Source organism: Limulus polyphemus, unplaced genomic scaffold (genome assembly GCF_000517525.1).
Source record: "Limulus polyphemus unplaced genomic scaffold, Limulus_polyphemus-2.1.2 Scaffold587, whole genome shotgun sequence".
Classification (NCBI taxonomy): Eukaryota; Metazoa; Arthropoda; class Merostomata; order Xiphosura; family Limulidae; genus Limulus; species Limulus polyphemus.
Window position 1 is genome coordinate 478,669 of NW_013666197.1, and position 20,222 is coordinate 498,890.

Consider the following 20,222-nt stretch of genomic DNA (forward strand, 5'->3'; position numbering starts at 1 on the left):
CTGTATTATGACATGACCAACACAAATTAAACTAATACATCTTGAAGATAAAACTGGTTGTAATTAAGGTTTCGTTTTTCAAATATTACCCAAAGTGTATCTTTAATTTTCCACTTGGAAGTATCACTATTCTCAGCTTAACGGTTATCCGTTTCAAAGTTATTGTGATGTTATACATTTTCAAATATTTAAATGGTGTTCAGGTCCAGATTGTATTCTCATAGGCAAGTACCGAGTCCTTTGTTTCTTCTACATAAAAGAGCATCCACAGTGGTGAATAACATCATCATGAAATCTATTTTCATTCTTTGAAACAGCAAATTATTATTTTTTTCAATGTTTTTGTGGTCAAAAATTGGATAACTAATTGCTACTTCAAAGCTAATAAGCGTCACTAAACCATAACTGTCAATATTTGCACATATTAATATTATAAGCACAGGAGATGAGATAGTAATAGTAATTTGTTACCAGGTTTAAATTTAAATTTTTACTGGGATTTCTAGTCGATGTTGTTGTTTAAATGGATTCCATTAATGTCACATTGTTTTAGAAAGTCCAAGCACGTGGCATGAGAAGGCACGACCAGTTTCTATATAGGTTCAAAATTTGCTTTAAGCTTGAGAACAAAGGGCTTGTTTATATGGTGCAGTAACCGTTCCCGTTAGAAAACTAGTTGACCCAATGAAACTCACTTTCGAATGAGTCATTTCTTTTTTCGTAGAGTTACGTCTGAGTTATAATTGGAATTTACGTTAACAAAAACCTTAAAGAATATAACACGTGACTCCCAAGCTATATAAAATTTAGTTGTTGTTTTTCTACAGAAAACTTTTATTACTTCTGATTCTAAATTTAGAATGATGACGTTTCAAAAAGGAAAACGAAATATGGTTGATTTCGGTGAACATTATACAAATATCATAAACCTAATGAACCCATTATTTGTCTGTTTGTTTTGTTGTTAAGCGCATAGCTACACAATGAGATATCTCTGTTTTACTCATCACGTGTATCGAAACCCGGTTTTTGGCGTTAAATGCCTTCAGACTTGCCGTTGGGCCACTGAAGGGCTGAACCCACTGTAGTGGAGGGGGATGTACAACTATACAAATGACTCGTGTGTTTTAATACAAATAATAAATAACGAGAACAGGAACTAGTGGACTCCTGAGACTTGGTGCTTCAGCTCACATTTTTTACTATTAAAGAAATATGCTTTAATGATATGACTTGATAAGAAAATAAAAACAACTTAGCATTTCTAAATAATAAAACCAAACTCTGAAAGTTCGTTTTAAAATGTCTAATGTTTCAAAATTTGCTCGAAATATGTTTAACAATGACCAGACAGATACTGTCAAACTGTGAGTCTGAACCACACGGAGAGTCGCAGTATAGTCCAAAGCTGATCGTGAAGGTGTTGAAAAACACACTTTTTTTTTCACATACTAATATATTCAAAAACAGTTACTTCATCCTTTCAACCTTTCGCTGTCTGGCTGTATAACCGGGAGAGATAATTTACTTTTATTTGTTAGTTATTTTTAAATTTTTCGCACAAAGAGACCTATATGCATGGCTGCTCCTAATTTTGATCTGAACGACTAGAAGGAAGGCAGACAATCAATATCACCCACCGCCAACTCTTGGGCTATTCTTGTCTGACAGAATAGTGGAATTTGACTGCCACTCTTATAGCGCACTCACGACCCTAAAGTACGTAGTGCGTTTAGCGGCAACGGAATGTGAACTCTGAATCCTTGGAATCACAGTACAGAAACTCTATCTACTTGACCCACCCATTTTTTATTATTATTATTATTCAGTATTTTAAAGTTACAGAATAATTTAAAAAACAAACTGAATTTGTGGAATTGTATAATTGTACTTGCTTTTTTGTGCTTTTTTCTATAATGGTATTTTTTCTCTGTTGATTTTTAATTATCTGAAAAACGAGAATCCAGAATGTTCATCCTCACAAAAAGTGGATCCCTGATAGAAAAAAAATTAAATCCTTGAATTAAGGAAAAACAAGTCAACTTAATATAAAAAAAGACTTGTAAAATGACTTACATTTTACTGGATGCCATCCCTTTTTCTCAATAAAGAACAAGTCTTACAGAGTTTAGCGGATCCTAGACGAGTGGCTTCATTGTGACCAACGCGTAGAACACTGAAACAACATAAAAAATCAAGTTTATTATACAATAAGTGTTGTAAATTAAATATTTAAGCAAACGAGACAGCAATGTTTACACCAGTTGCTAACTCCTTTTCAGATAGTATTGACCCTAAATGGGCATTTTCCGACAGGTACTATGAATGAACTCTTACCAACGTTTAAACAATGAGTCAAAAACACTTAGCCATGTAAGAAAATTAGTCACTGCTGTGGCTGTATATACAAGCAGGTGTAGGAGGCAAATTAAAAGTAGTGGGGAAGTTTATTTGACTCAGCGAATTGAGGGAATGAGAGCCACAGGCGCACCCATTACAGTCTGGGTCCATAGCTCGCCTTAGGACCCTGGAAGCTCTTGGGTTCTGGATTAAATTCTATGCATTCTCCTGCTTTTCCTGGGAGTAATTTTCTTAATTTTTATGCATTTGTTTTGGGGCAGATTGGAAAGTGAGGAGACCCGGGGCGCTAACCCCCCACCCCAGCTTCTTACGCCGTTAATATGTATGTAAAATGACGAACTTTTGGATAAATACGAAATACTGTCACAACTATTCTAAATACAGTAGTGCCAATATTCTTATGTTTATAAACAGATATAAACATCAATTTAACATAAAAAAATCATTTCACATCTGTTAAATATTATGACAGATAACGAGTCTAAAAATGGTAAAATTATTGTTGTTGTAGTATTTCCTGTTGAGAGGGCAAAATGTATAGTAAAGAATAGAGTACACAATATATGGACAAATTACCTTGTACAGAATAATCTAAACTATGAAATATGGTAGGTTTAAACTGAAGAGAAGTTATAAAATCTGTCTTTACGTTTCAACACCTGTGACATTGTTAATACTAGGTTGTTTGTAATTAAGCACAAAGCTACACAATAGGCTATCTGTGCTCTGCCCACCACGGGTATCAAAACCCGGTTTCTAGCGTTATAAGACCGCAGACATATCGCTGCGTCACTAGGGTTTGTTTGTAGTTAAGCACAAAGCTACACAGAGGACTATTTGTGCTCTGCCCACCACGTGTATTGAAACCCGGTTTCTAGCGTTGTAAGTCCGCAGACATACCGCTGTACCACTGGGGGGCCGCCACTAGGGGATTTTAATACTAGTAAAAATATTGCTAAAAATGGGTATTCAATAATACTTTTTATTTATTTTTTTCGTATCTCCTTGATTAAGTTCAAACATGTAAATTTATTGGACTTTAAGTAATTATGAAGAAAGATCAACGAAATGTATTTTCACACTCCAGATAAACTAATAAAATAAGTCCATGATTTACTAAAAACAAGCTTTATGTCAAAAATAATAATAATAAATGCATTATAGTTTAAAATAAAACTGTGTTGTGGAATATTTGAAATAAAAAATAGGGATATCTGACCCAAACACTTTACTTGTAAAAATTACTCCAATTACAATAAAGTGACAATAGAGGGACCGGCCATAAAGAGATACGATTTATACAACGGCAAAATATCACATGTAATTTACAAACGTAAATATGTATAGATATATGAAGGTGTAATACTAAAACGGCTAAGTTCGATAAACAAAACAAAACTGGGGCAGACTCCATTTTCATAGTAACATGTTAACGTGATATAAAAGGTTAGATAGATTCTGTACATTACTGTATTGTGTTATTAACCTCATTACTAAGTACAAGAACTTAACTCAAGTAGCTTGTTCACATGATACTTGAATACAACAAAGATGTACAAGGGCATTTATAATATTTCTAAAAATCATGGTAAGTATCAAAACATGTCTCAAATTATAATAGCTATTAATTACTACAAGTTGTATAGGAAGTTTCATCCACTAAGATGCAAATTACACATTTTTTCAACTAAATATGCACCAACGGTTTGAATGTTGGATTTTTTTTATTATTCATAATTGTAATTTCTCTACGAACATGTAAACAATTCCCACGAATCTAAAACTATCATAAATTACACGATCAAGAAAATATGTTGTTGGATTACAAGTTCCCAATCTGTGGTCCATGGGATATCTTTAGGTTATATAATTACGGAACGGAAGCGACAGCACAGTATATGCATTCCACTGTTATCAGCCGAGATATTAAAAAAAAAACAGCTGTTCAACAAATAAAACAGCTCCTTTTTTTTTTCTCCCTAGCTTTCTTGAGAAGCCTACTTTACTAAATTGTTTAAAAATAATCCGTCTTTACTATTCTTGATAATATCTTAAAACTGAAGACAATACTTACGGATTAATTTCTTTAAAAGACTCTAGCTGTAAACGTTTCATATTAAATAAACTATTATTTCAATTATACAAAGTGCATATATAGCACGTTACAATAAACAAATCCTTCTGTATTCCCACAACACTTTGATGAATGGTTAACACGTGGAAACCACAACCTTTCTTTTTTAGTTGTGTTAAAATTTATAATCGTCAACCGACCCCTACCTGGTGACGCGTACGTGGGTGTCCGATTTTTTTGTTATTTTAATGCATGGCATTTTCTATTTTGTAAATGTACAAGCCTGTTCTACGAGATTTGTGAATGCATAATAAAAGTTCTGTAAAAAAAAAAAAATACCCAACTTACCCTCACATAAACGAAATAATTTTCATGAAACTTATATACAATAATACATAATACTTTTACGAGAATTATACAAATTATCATATGATAAGACAATTCACGAGATACAGTTCCAAAACCTAATTATTAGTTTGGAATCGTTATTTGAAACAATTAATTCAGATGGTTTAAAACAATTTAATCAGTTCCTATACGAACTGTCTATAGATATATAGAACAGCTAGTACAGGGTATGTGTGAAGATTAGAAGTGGTTGCATTTCATTAATGTTAAGCTATTTTCTCGTTATTTTACTGGCTTACGAAGTGAACCTGTAACAAATTACAGGGTGAACAGTGCCTTGTCCGATACTCGTTGTGGTAATGATCTACTTTATATGCATTCGGTGTACACTTTCTATTCCACGTAGACTCTACATTAGTGCTTTTCACACAAGCTCATGAAAAGTTGTACTTTTGTAAAATGTTAACTTTGAAAGTTTCACAGCGTACGCTGAGTCATTTATGATATTAAATTGATGAATAATAAATTCAAATAGATTAGTGAGTAACAAGTCACTTGATAACCACACTCAAGAAAAATGAAACATCTATAATCATCATTTCAAAATACCCGTTTAGCACTTACTTGAAAGAAATGTGTTTTATAAAAACCTAAAAATGAACTTAAATTCATTTATGTTCTTGCGAGACACGTCTAGCTTGCCAACACATTTTTTGTATGTTCTACGTTATATTTCTGAAAAGCGCTTCTCCAGTTTACGTACTGAAAGTAAACTTATCGTCAAAAACATCTTAAAGATATCAAGGAGAAATTGTACACAAACGGTTCACGTATTTTTGTATCTCCTGAATTAGAAGTTGAACAGCGGAAAATATCATTTAGTTTAGAAGTGCACGCAACCCTAAATTGTTAATTACGAACGGAACTAATTTGATATGGACGCGTGCCACAAAATGGCGCTGCTATTCCGTTAGGTCAGTGCCGTCAACGACAGAAAGCACAGAATTCTCTCAAACACAAAACTGTACTCGTTAATAGATACAAGGCTTTTTTTTGCTGGTTTTTTTTCGTTTTTCTCCATACACGCCTAATAAGTGACCTCTTTACGCTCTAGTTTCAAACACCACGTCAATCAGCTCATTTGAATAAAACTTTAACAATATTACAAAGATACCGCTCTGGCACAAAAAGAAGCACGCATATTAGGAACATATTTCTGCCGCTTTCCACTCCGTAAACCAGCGTTAAACTAGCTTAATCCTGTTTCAAATTTGAATCGAAGATTACGTAATTAAATTGTTATCATACTATATTATGTACAATGTAGCCATAAACTTGTTCTACTTCTGGCACCTGCTCATGTGTTTGTAGGATCACGTGATTCACATTATGAAATAGTTTGTCCACTATCAGGTATTACCTTAAAATGACCCTCTGGCAATATAGGGAATATCAACTAAGACTGTTCATAAGATCGATTCTAAAAATTTCTGGTTCGTGAATTAAGCAATGAAAATAATTGTGTTGCATAGTTACATTTTCTAAGAAGTTAGCATCTGTTTATACAATTTCATTTTTTGTGAACACGCATAATTCACACAATATACACTGTCAAGAACCACTGGTCATAAAAACGAAAAATGTGCGTTATCCTCACGTGTCAACGAACACAGTAAACAAGAAGCATAAGAAATTAAACAGCAAAATACTTATTGGTGGCTTCGGCATTAACCAGTGTGATGAGATCAATCATGCTTTATAAAAACGACGTTCCAGGTCCCGTGCTGCCTTTGAAACTACTATTTTCATCGACGATCGTACTTAATCCGATTGCCATAAAGACGCACTATTCCCCAACATCGGAATTTCCATTATAACAAGCTCCTGATCAATATCAGATAATAAATCTTGACAAACTTTCATAGAACCTCTATATACTTGAGCATACCAAAAGCACAAATGTCCATTTGAGCTCCATTGGGTGATTAGACAAGTACATGGTCGAATGGATTTGTTTCTTCGAGCGTTTTTCTTATAAAATTAGTTGTGGATTTAAAGGTTTATCTGAAATTTGTAATTTTAGGTTTGTGAGATTTGATCAACTGCAAATCCTTGTTTATTGCTTTGTTAATGGTACCAGGAGATACATGTCTAAACTTCATTGCAATGGCGTTTTGGTTGGAGGGTTCTTTTTCGTAACATAGCCTTCACTTTGGGAATTGGCTTGGGGTGTAGTTTTGCCCGTTACTGTTCTAAATGCTCTGCTGTACGAGTTTTTTTTTTTCTTTCACTTCCATGGAGAATATCGAAAGCTTCATTGTTTTTCATATTGTCTACATCGTTTAATAATATTGCTATAAAAATGTGCATACTTCGAAACGCCGTGACTTATAATTTCAGCCATAAATTTATCCGTTGTGATCATGCTATCTAGGATAACATATCATTCTCTTTGAAAAACTTTGAAAAGACCATAACTTTTCATTCCTAGTGTCATAGTAAGCAAGCAAACGTTCCTGAAAATTTGTTGACGAACACATACATATGTAGTACTAAATAAATAACGGTTAAGTGGTCATATTTCTAATCTTAAGTCCAAATTGTCAGAGGTCTTTGAAATATAAAACATGTATTTCATAAGAAAGACTAAATACATAAATATGAAATAGAGTGGTTTAGACTCGTTTATCCTATATTTTTTATTGTATAAATACAACACCTTTTTTAAAAAAACAATTACAGTACTATTAATACTTGCAAAAGAGTCAGAACAATTTTACAAATGATTTAATACAGCCATTTACATTAAACTGTAGGTTGTTTGGGTCTGGCTTCGACGCCATCTTTGTCACATTTCCCTCACTGATGACGTCTAACAAAAACCAGGTCCGTGTAACAGAGCTTTCATCAAACATAATTAAACTGTGTGTGGTCTCCATTAGACACCAGAGCTTTGGAGAAAACGCCCACGTGTTGTATAATTTAATTTCCACCAGTTCCATTAGATATATCAATATAAAACAATAAAATTGTGCAAACACACAATACCGTATAAAGAGACTTATAACGATTTCTTTACTTAACCTATGAACATAAAATACATATTATCAAGGAATCTGCGAAAACAATCTACAAGTATAAAACAATGTAACCCTACTTTTTTCCAACAGTTTTCAAAAGTAATATATATGATTTTTATGTTTTTAAGTTAGTGGTCCTAAACTAATTTGTTCATAGCGAACTTTAATATATATCCGCAACTAGTGTTGATTTTAGTGCGTAAACAAATTATCACAAAACATAGTCATACACTACATCCTAGCATTTTTCATCTTCAAATACGAGGATAAATAAATATCATGAAATCAGAAATATTGGATTTTTATAACAGAAACTTTTATTTGATGCAGGGGATTCCACATAGAACTGTCTTCAAAATTGTGTTTTCGACTTTGTGTAATCTAATATTTCTGGAATCACTTTATAATTCCAAATACAACAGCTTTTCTTACAACTACAAAGGCTGATGAATATTGGCAGAAAAACAGGCTTACTGCCTACGGAGAAAATTTCAAATTTCCACAGGTTTAGAACGCTCAAGAAGCCTCTCTTTACTTGACATAAAATATTTTAGTACAATAACAGAATTATGATTCAAGTTAGCATTCGTTCAAGTTTATCGCTTTAACGTCTTCGAATATCATATGAAAATCATTTGTTTCATACAGTTCTTACAATATTATAAACATAAATTATCATTAAATTCAGGTCAAAGCAAGAAATCTATAGATCACATCTAAAATTCAGCCCATATTCAATATAGTTAAGCTGCTATACAGTTCTAGGTATAGATGCAAAATCATAAAACAAGAACGCATAATGATTAGAATTGTATTGGTTCAGCAATTAGATGTCCTCACTGTTAGTGATGTTTTCGGCCGTAATCCCAATAATATCTCACCTATATCCATAAATTAAGCTAACAATGCAAAATAATCATAATAATAACACACAATAAATATATATATATATAAATACGAAACTTATATTCAGAGCGCTTTCAAAATGGATTTTTTTTCGTCTTTGTCTGAATTTTTGAATCTATTTGTTTTCTTAACATAAAGAGTAAAATAACTATATTTTAAATTATATTCAATATTGTTAATGGAACTAGCATGAAATAAAGAACACATAAAAGCTAGTTGTTTGCTTCAAGCACACTCACCGTTTCTCTGTCCCTTGAAAAGATAGCTATATAAAGATCTCTACTTCAAAATCAAACTATACAAAAAAAATAATTTTGGAAAATCCTCATCGCAAATCTGTCTACACTTTAGAATACAACTTAATTATATACTAACATATTTGCTTCTGCTAGCATCAAAAAATCTACTTAGAGATAAATGTTTCATCAACAGAAAGTTAAAGCGCTACTGACAGTTTCAAGTTTTCTAACTAAACACGCACACACAAAAAAAAAAATCCTCGTGTTTAGTTTTATACCAAGCAACATTAATTTTAATCAGCAAGAAGGCGCTAACAAATTGGCACGAAACTACGTTACAGAATTCCCCATTTCTTAAAACAAAAAGAAAACATTGGTAGAAACTAGAAATTAACATACATCAAGCTTTCGGATTTCATATAATAAAGACGGCCTGTGAAAAATAAACACCTTGTATAGATTTATCACGAAGAAAAACCTTGCAAAGTATATACATAAAAAAGGTCAATTAATCTCGCTCGCAATGGTTGATTTTAGTGTTGTTTATTTGAAATCCATAAAAAAAGCCACGGATGTTTTATAATAAATGTTAAAATTAAATTTATAGAACTTGTTACAAAGACACGAATGTTAAAAAACCAAAACAGTCAGTCATACTTCTTATAAATGTATTTCAAACATTTGAGCTGAAAATAATTTTTAACACTAAGATTGCAGTCACGTTATTTTCTTGATAAAAGTTTATTCAAAACAAAGTTTGTAGACATATTTGTAAGAAAAAAATAAGATTCACAGTGAAAACAAAAATTTGACTCTGATTTTAACATTACGTCCAGGTTTTAGTTCTTGTGTTTTTTGTCAATGTCAATTTATGGTCGTTGTTGGAATGTAAGTAAAGTTGTAGCAAATACAAAATTTTTCTTGTTGACAACGTTTCTTTCTTTCGTGATCGTATCATGATATTAAATGTGCATCAATTTGACTTCACATTTCAAATGGAAGTTTACAAATGTTAAAATCAATAAAGTAAATATGCATGAATTCATTAATTATAAATAGCGCTTGTTTGGGCGAATATTAGCGCCACATAGTGAAACTCTTTGACTGAATATCTAATTAATTGATTACAGAAAATTAATATAACTGGCAAATAACGATAACCACTAAGGCAGCAGCTTAATTTGTGTGAGGATGGGAGCAAAAACTATTATTTAAAATACATAGTGATGAAAATTACGATAAAACAAGAACAAGGTATGATCTCCAAATTGACAAAATAACAATAATACAATAAAGAAACAATATTTGTATAAAACTAGTACCAATACAATATATAATATTTGTATAAAACCTTTTTACCCCAAAATTTGATGTCAAAATCTGCTTGCGTCCTATACACCGATGGTATGAATAATATATATGTATATATATACGATATACACAAAGCCATGTGTAAATGTATTTAAATAGGCATGCATAGTTTAGTTCAACTGAATGTGTTATTTATAACAATAGTAATTTTTTTTCTTTCAAAAACATAACTAGTTATAATGCTCCCTAAATAATAAAAAAAAAAAAATTCCAGTGAAAGCAATGGCGATTTTGTAAGTTTTGAACCAAACTAAATAACAGTAAACCCTTTTTTGATTTACGGTATTTTCTTATTTTGATGTTTTGAGCTCCTTTTATGTTTAGAACAATATATACTAATTTTTAAAAATATCAAATTGAATTTTTGTTCAATCTTTCAAATGCGACTAGAGCTTTTTTTCCCCAAAACTTTGTCTTCAAAATAAGGGTGCGTCTTATATTCCGAAAAATACGGTATTTCAAATTTGGATGTTGATTTAAACACTTAATCAACTTGAGGCATATTTCATTTTGCATGCATAGGCGATTCACATTAACATACGAGGTTAGTTTAAGAAAAAAGTTGGTTATAATTTCGCGCAAAGCAACACAAGGACTATCCGCATTATCCGTCCCTAATTTAGTGGTGATAGACTGGGAGCTAGTCAACTCTTGGACTATTCTTTTACCATTATAATGCCCCCATGGCTGAAAGAGCGAGGATGTTCGGTGTTACAGAAATTCGAACCCGCGAGTCAAGTGCCCTAACCACCAAGCCATGCCACGCCTTAATGTAACCGAGTTGCTTTGTGATATTTATGTACGTTTTATACGACACCTAAGCAATTTCAAGTCCAACAATGTATAAAAATTATATCTACCTGCATACGCAAAACTACGACAATATATGTTGTATCTCATATTAAAACTCGTGTTTCATAAAATTCTCTGTATTAATATCCAAGAGAATTAATACACAATGTTATGCACATGGCTGAACCTGTTTAGTTGCGGCATAGCAGATCATAGAATGGCTCTGAGTTTGTTTGTTTTTTTCAAGTACAAACTTTTAGCTCATAGCTCCATCTCTTGACCAACTTGAGATCTAATTACAGCTGCGGCTATTGAGGATTCCCTCATGTTTTTTTTTCTCTTTGTATAAACAAAGATATAAATACTGAAAATAATAATAGCTAATATGACTACTTGCACATGTATTATTAATAAGTATTTTTGTGAAATGGCATTTTTACACTGAAATAATAAAAACACTTAATTATCAGCTTTTCTCCAACAGTAACAAGATTTTAAGATCTAGTCTATAGAAGTATCACCTAAATTAATCATAAGCCCTTGCCAAAAAAATAAAATGAAGTAAATAAACTGAACTGTGCCATCTTACTTTCCATCCCCATGTTAAAGGAAAGCAGTGTTTTAGTTTAACTCTAGACTACTAAAATGTGTATGATAATAAACCTGTGCTTGTTTTAATTGAATGCAAACTCCTCTCAGGCCTACAATAACAACTACATATAACTAAGTGTGTCTATTCAAATTCCACATATAAATGTCAACAGACAATGCTCTGTAGATAAGCACAAAAACATTCTATTGAAATTCACTTTCAGTTCCCAGTGCTGTACAGTACTCAATGCCTACTTAAAACTACCATGTCTTGCACAGATGGTGATTTTGGAAATGTTAGGAATGTCACAATGAAACATTATATCGTGATGAGAATATCTTGCTTTGTACTAAATTCATGTAACAATAAAACTTCTACAAAACTGTCACACTAAGACGGGCACAACTGATAGAAAATTAATCATTTACTATTAGATACTTAAGCACAAATAAATAAGTTTGGTACAAGTCATGCACATTTATAGCTAACAAAAAACAGAAATAAGTTTGTAGATAAGATTTATTAAAATACCAATAAAAGATTTATAATAAACTTAGCTTAGGTCACACACTATAGCTCTAGCACACATACATATACTAGTGATACGTTACTGGAAAAAGTCCAAAATATTACAACTAACCAATCATATATATAAAACATGGTACACCTATATAGAAGTTAAATCCTTTTTTCTGAAATGATGCATGTATGAGAATCATGGCTAATGCACCAAGATCTCGCAACACCTGCCTGACACAAGGTATTGTTTACTAGCTTACAGTAGTAAATTTAATACAGTCTGTAGTGTAGGCAGTCAGCAGTGTAGCTAAGTACAAGTAAGGATACTGAAAGAAAAGGAAAAACAAGTTTCATGTTATCTATATAAAAAAATATTTTTAAAATTCACTGCTCAAGTTCATCGTTAACTTCCTGATGATTTTGTTATAAAAAAAAACAAGTTTTAATGACATATATTATTTTTTAAAAATCCCTTCTACCCAAAAAACATCCTTTTCCACAGACACTTTAAAGCTATCTAGTACTTGATTACTTTAATTTTGGTCCAGTTACTGTTATCTCTGAATCTCAAAAATGTTTATTATATAATTATATTTTCAATGTAACAAAACCCAAAGGGCAGTAAATAGTTCTTTTTTTTTACCAACTTCATACACACACACACACACACACACACATACATACATACAAAAACACATGCATACTATGGCTCCAACCTTGCAAAAATGTGTTTTGTTAAAATGAATTTTACAAAATGAGATAGAGGAATGTCAGAACTAACAATAGTTATATTTCTGAAAATAGGGGCTTGTTGCTTTTACATGTTATAATGTTGTGGCTATTACACTGACATTCAACAACTAGTAGCATTCTACAGTTATTAATTTTCTATCAAAAAAGTATAAAAAACATTTTCCTTTCAACATTAAACTTATTATCTGTTTTTGTAAAAAGCAGGTAGAATTTTCTTTCATCTGTGGCTCTAATATGACTGTTTTACTTTCAAGTACAAAATGTGTTTCTAAGATGCAAGGTTTCTGAGACAGTAACATCCATCATAATATATTTATAGAGAGGGCTACAGTTAGTAGCAAATTTCTGTGAAAAAGAAAGTGTCAAACACTAAATTTAAAAAAAATAACCAAAAGCTACAATGCAACTGGTACTATTGATGACAAAAGCATGCCCAGAAAGTCACCTAAGCTTTCCAGATTAAATGTTAAGTACCTTAGGCTTACTTCACTTATAGATTAGTGCTAAATCTAGCAGCTGCCTTGCTGCAGAACTTCAAGAAAACACAGATGTAAAAACAAACCCAGTGCCACCAAGGTTGCATCAAGAAGAGCTAAAAGGGTGGACTGCAGAAAGAAAACTTTTGTTCCTAAAAGGTAACAAACAGAAGAGACTAAGCAACAAAAACCCAAAAAGACTGGAAACTTATATGTGTAGAAAAGCACTTTGGTCTGATGAACCAAAGTTTTAGATTTTTTGAACTAACAGACAACAGCACATTTATCTCGAATTGTGAGAGATTAAAGAAAAGTCAAATGACGCCTTCAGTTAAGCATGGTGGAGGTAGCATTCAATTATGAAGCTCTTTACCCACAACTGAAGCTGGTGATCTCTACCATGTTGTTGGAATTCGGAATATAAGACCAATATAAATAAATACTAATTCACTATGTTAAACAGCATCTTAATATAAAGGAAGCAGATGGAACCCTTGTTTGCTTAGTGTGAAAGAACTAGCTAATAAAAAAATAAATATGACAGTTATCTAGTTTGAAAGAATGGAAAACAAGCTTTGAATTTGTCTGCCCTTCCAAACAAGGGTGTTGGGGAACTTCTGTTCCCCTTCAACCCCACACGAGAGATTTAATTATTCTGGCGAATTTAGTTTTATATTGTACTTGCACTATAAGCCAAAAAAGCCACAGAGTCACTAGTGAGCCATGAAGAAAGTTGGAGGAGGCGAGCGAAGCATCTTCATGTCTGGCAGCAGTTGAGTCAAAGAAGTTAATGAAGTGACGTGAGATGGACAGACGAACAAGAAAGGGAGATCCATAAGTGAGAAAAAGAACTAGAGGTATATCCAATTTAAACACTCTGGAAAAACAAAGAAAGTAAGGTATTCTACAAGTCTACAGACTACATACTTCAATCTATGGTCCACATGTAATCTTACATTAAGCCAGGTCTACAAGTTTCAATACTGCTTGTTTCAAGAGACTAACTTCCAAGAAGTCCACTTGGATAACAAACAGGTGCTACCTTGAAACTTAAAAACAGAGGTTACAGTATATAGCCTTTACATGTGTAAAAGGATTAGTACATGTTTACAGCCTTGAGACATCCAGTCATTGAGACTGTCTTACCTACATGCAGGAACTGCATGAAATGTAGAAAAATATTACGAGAATATACCCGAATAAAAATATATTCTACATGAGCTATGGAAGGCTGAAATTAGTGAATATTTCAATCATTACAATTGCAATTAAATGGTCAATTTATCATTAGTACAATACATTATACTAGAAAATACAAAAGTAAAATAAGTTGTACAATGAAATGCACTAGTATTTTCTACTTGCTTGAAGAGAGTAGTACACCTTACTTTTATGCTACTATAATGTTAACAATGTGTGATTGTAAAATACTGTTCTATGCCTTCCACAATTCATCCAAGTTGTTTGGTTGCCATTTAACCTTTTTAGTTTTGATATAAGCCCATACAGCCTTTATAATATTTACAATGAGGCCTTGTGCAGGACAAACCATGGTTGTGAGTATGCTATCAACCTATTTTTCTTTCCAGATATTATTTCACCACATTTGCTGCATGCTTAGGATCACTTTCTTAACTGGAAGATGTAATCTTGCAAAACAGGTTTTGTTTCTGAGGACATGACATGCTGGATAAAAATCTGATTGCATCTGTCCACAGTCTGAGTGACTTAAGTCTTGTATAGATTTCCAACACCAGCCATTGAGATTTGTCCATACTTGTATTGTTCCCCTAGCATGCTTCACTATAGATGTAATATATTGAGTGTGATACCATTCACCTCCCTGCCATTGTCAAACTATCATTAATGATTACTAAATGATTTGAATTTGGATTTATTTTTAAAATGTACTCTCCTCGAGCTTTGTTCATCCCATTGTTTGAAGTCTGATGTTTATTTCAGCCTTTTGGTTTGGTTCTTTCTCTCTCTAAAGCAGTGGTTTTTAAGGAGCTAATGTGAATCTTGATGTTCTGGAGGTAATATTTATGACTGTACTTATAACTAGGTCAATAACAAAATCTATATTGGATTACTGTGTATCACGTGAAAAGCATACCCTGAGAAACCTAAAATTACTTTTGAAGAGTTTGGGCAATCAACCTCAATTGCTTCTATTATCAATGTACTAGTTTCATGTACACTCTTCAGAGTTCTATATAGCTCATACTGAAATGTGAATTTTTGACTCAATCCATCACATGAAGAAGCTTTCACTAGCCAAAAATTTGATTTCTATATGTTTGTTATGGCCACTTCTGTTCTATTGGAAATAGTACGACTGCTTGTACTGTTATAGGCATTATGCTAGTATGGCACTTTCTGATTAGATTAATGACAACCAATCACAGTGTAAACTGTTAACATATGACTATACTCTACTACAGTTCATTTTCATAGAACAGAGGAGAAGCAATTCCATAATATCAGCATTTTATAGCCATTTCTTTTACTATTTTCATAACTATTTCCAATGTTGTACTTACGGTGGACAAAATGACGTACACTGAGATTATTTAAGTAAATAAAAATTTATAGCAGCTACACCAGTAATAAAAAGCAGAGCACTTAAAGAATCAGAAAACAGAACTAGAGATCAAACTATAAGGAAACAGTAAAATATACCTTAGTACAACAGGTATCTATCAAAGTAAGACTCATACAGCAGTGAATATGTGTGTGTATATATATATATATATATATATATATAATAGAGTTAATCTCTATTTGCAAGTCCAACATGTGAATAAATATCATTTTTTATAAATGGTATATTCCTGCTATTGTGTAGGTATTATTTCAGTAAGTACCTTATCTTTCTTATGTTTAAACTTGTACACTAGCTCTATCTTTCTGTTATTCATGCACATCTCTTTTAGTTTTTGCTTAAGTTACCTAAAATTAAAAAAGAAAGTTATCCAAGATAAAGAGATTCTAAACAGTTCTGACGAGTTATCCTTGGAAGAAATGTTTGTGTGTGAGAGAGGAGAGTATATATACATATAAATTACCATTTGCTGATGGTACAACCACGATCTTAATAACATTAGACAACCACCTTTCTAATTATGTACAATAAAAATATATTTATTGTAAAAAAAAAAGTTCTTGTCTAATGTTATTTATGATTTTACACAAGTATCCATAGAAGAATTTTTAACTATGATCTTCTTTAATATTTCACTAATTATTTCTAGCACAAATTTCTGTCACATAATATAGTATCATCATTTTTATGTGGTGTTAAATTACTGTCCATAAAATTTGACACAAAATTGGCATAATAGTTATACGTATTTTTTCGATTAAAAAGAGTAACTTGTGTCCTTTAAAGGGTCTCTTTTGGTACTTTTGTTGTGCATAGTTATGTCAATATCTGGAAAATCTTTTAGACAATAATATTAAAAATTTGAAGAGTAGAAAATCTGGAAATGTTTTTTTCTTATGTAAAAGAGCTTATACAGTTTTAGTGATTAGGTCAGGACATGAACAAGTCAGCTTCAATACTGAGAAGTGTAAAGCAATTAATGCATTTAGAGTATGCAATTTAGTAAAGTAGTAGTACTTTTGTAAAATTTTGGTCCTCTTACCACAGAATGACATGAACATTTATAAAAGCACAGAGATGGACTACTAGAATGATACATAGTTTGAGAAATTTTGAATATGGAGAAGGCTTAAAAGTTTTCTCTGAAGCATAGGAAATACCAAAGGTGACTTGATTCAGGTTTTTAAAATTTTTAGTGAGTTGAATAATCTGCCAAAGAGTCGTCTGATTGAGAAACTTACTACAAAAATTTTAAAATAAAAATTTGAATTTTAAAATCTAAAGAAGATTAGGTTTGAGCTTTGGCAGCATAGATCCAGACTTGTTCTTTCACCCGGCTTTTTCTCTATTAAAAGTTATAAAGTTAAGTAATAGATTGCTTATTGACAGCATGTGTTGAATTCATTTAAAATAATTACTATACAAATATAAAGACATAAAAAGTGATATTTAGTTTTGGATTTGATATTTTTTGGCTGGTTTATATGTAAGAAAAAGAAATGGTTACCTCAGAGGTTAAATGGCTTTCTTTACAATCTATTTTGGTACATTCTCTTAAAAATTGATAAATATTTATCATAAAAATGGCAATATGATCATAACTGACATGGCATTCAAACACCCACATGTGTTTGTAATGTATCTGTTTATACTGTTTGAAAGGTTATTAGTTGTCAACATACATATATTTGTTACATGTCTAAAACATTTGTTATTATGCAGCTTAATATTCTTGTTCATAAATTTTCAACTACATCATGAATACTTAAAGATATTATGGAAATCTAGTTTCTCTTTTCTAAATATTGCAGAACCAACATTTGTATAAAAAGCAGCTTAAGTTGTGTTTTTATATTAACTTTTTGTGGCCAGGCATTTTGTACCCCCAGGAACCAAAGAAAATAGGAAAGTATTAAAGTGACAGATTTACTGTATATTTTCTTGAAGAAACATCATATAAAATCAGATTCAGCGTAAAAAACACATTTTACATGGGATAGAAATAGCAAGAGGTTAATAATATAGTTCGAACGTCAGTAGTTAATTATCAAAGATGTACAAGTGTGCTGTAAATTATAATTTGTACTTAATGTTATTAAAATTTACCGAATAAAAATCATTAGGTTTAGTTGACTTACTTGTAAGTTGTAAGCAATAGTAATGCTGGATAGTTGATACAACTGCCTGAACAGTGAACTGGATACGTTCATCAATAACTAGAATAATAAACAAAAACTACGCAGAAAACTAAAGATCTGGTATCACAACAAAATTATATATTACTATTACCATTCCTATCCTAATACTAATGTACTACAACTAGTAAAGTAACTACTTTTTCTTTTTATTAACCGGAAGTTTTCAGAGTATTTATTCTTTCTTATTAAAAATTACAAAACCCCTAGTTGTCAGCATAGAGGGCGCAAACGTAGGGATAGACAGCCCAGGCACGTATTTATATACATATATATGTATATATTACAGTTAACTTATAAATATATATTATTTCTTTCAGATTAGCTACTTTTAATTTACACATATGTAAATATCTCAGAAGGTTTTTTAGTCCCTATTTTAGGAGCAGCTATAATTTTGATATTATATCTGTAATCAAATTATATTTATCAATATCTTACGATATAATCTATATTCTAGAACGATCTCACATGGAGTTCTGATATATATATATATACATATACATGCTTGCAGCTCTATTTAATTTATACCTTCCCCAGTACGAAATATTAAGATTACATGTAAATGTTATTTGTAGGAAAAAATTATGCTTCACATCAATTTACTCAAACTGTGCTACTTATATAATTCTAAGAACTTATAAGAGAAAGTAAAGAAAAAATGTATAACACTACATCAAACACACTATATCTGCTATATATAGTGCCGACGATGTCTTTCACGCAATACCAAGCTTATCAGGCCAGCAAAGGTACGACGGAAACAGTATGGGTTAAGTAGCTATTTATTTTATCCAAATTGCATGAACAAAAACAAATGTTATCCAATATAGAATACAGGTATTTGAAACGATGTCAAACATTATGCATACAAGTTCTTTGGTACTGCAAATAAAATAATAATGTTGCGTCAGCGAGGTCACGTGACTAGTATCACGCCACCTCCTTCTAGAAATATCCTGTTCCTTCGTGAATTGTCGGGAGATTACTAGATTGGGGATAGACTGGTATATATATAAGACCGGCCACGAAGCGACGGAGAGTTAATGAGTAATTGAACTGCAGTCAGAGAGTGTGTAATTGAACTGAGTATTATTGAAGTTGAGCACGTGAGACGTTCGTTGTTATAGCGTTTGTTATAGCGCGACTGTTGAAATTAAGTGTATCGCAATGTTATATTCAGAAAGAATAAACCAGTTTTATTTAAGAAAGGACTTGTGTCGCTAAAGTTTCGTGGGAACGAAGTTACGGAAAATTAACTAACGACTGGAGGCGTAATAATAATATAATTAAAGTGTTTTTTCAATCATCTGTTTAGAATTTGTGAACATTATGAAATACGCACAACTATGAAATGGAATACAATGAAATCTTTATATCCAACAATAGCTTACGTTTGTTGTCTACAGTAGATAAGGCCTCTTATATGGAAGATATGAGTCAATATCTGTTTCCGTTTAACTTTCAGCTCCAATTTATATTATATATCAAATTACGAATTATTACTCTGATGCAAATAACAATTCTACGTGTAAAACTTTTCTGTGCAAGAACTATTTCAAAAATCATTGACCTGAACACTTTTACAGTTTCAACATTAATTGATCTCTATCTTAAAATAACGTCAAGTCGATTAATTTCCATATTAAAGTTTCTCAATTCATGTGTTCCCAATGTGGCGAAAACTCTGAAAAACAAGTTTTAGTCCAAATAATGATTGGATCAGTGAATTTCACATTTAAAATACATTCTATTATTCACATATATATAATGTAAGTTGCAAATAGTGACAATTAAAGTTGAATCCTCACTACAATAATATTCGTTAATATACACATATTCATGATTTTATGTAAGAATTGGGCTGAATAACTTATTTGACCTATGACCTCAATATTGTGACCGTATTGG

General features: G+C 31.7%; 1 protein-coding gene across 2 annotated transcripts in view; it reads right to left on the bottom strand.

Annotated features, from left to right (window-relative positions):
- The window catches only part of LOC106459288 (cytokine receptor-like), a 108,990-nt gene extending 90,487 nt beyond the window's left edge, over nt 1–18,503 (bottom strand). The window contains exons 1-2 of one of the 2 annotated variants that reach the window (XM_013918899.2): nt 18,255–18,503; nt 2,077–2,176 (exon numbers count right to left, since the gene is read on the bottom strand). The gene's annotated coding sequence lies outside the window, so the exon portion shown is untranslated. The remainder of the gene's footprint in view (nt 1–2,076; nt 2,177–18,254) is intronic. The other variant, XM_022385740.1, reaches the window with a different exon arrangement.
- Between the last annotated feature and the right edge of the window lie 1,719 nt (nt 18,504–20,222).